Consider the following 281-nt stretch of genomic DNA (forward strand, 5'->3'; position numbering starts at 1 on the left):
ATGTAAAGGTCGCTGTACTGACCCCCTCTGGTAGGACGATGTCAGGGTTCTCCATCAGCTGTTGGTTCATCTGGTTGAGGAAGTACATCTCCTTAGACTGGCCCTGCAGCGGGAACACAGATACAACATCAGCACAACATCAACACAACATCAGCACAACCAGATGACAATGTTGTTACAACTTTGTCGTCAGTGATACTTTTCCTACATCTTCATCCGACAGGATCATTTTAAAGCCCACCATACTGTATGGGTGGTACTTACACTGGATCCATTCTAAA

This window comes from Salmo salar, chromosome 06 (genome assembly GCF_965601325.2).
Source record: "Salmo salar chromosome 06, fSalSal1, whole genome shotgun sequence".
Classification (NCBI taxonomy): Eukaryota; Metazoa; Chordata; class Actinopteri; order Salmoniformes; family Salmonidae; genus Salmo; species Salmo salar.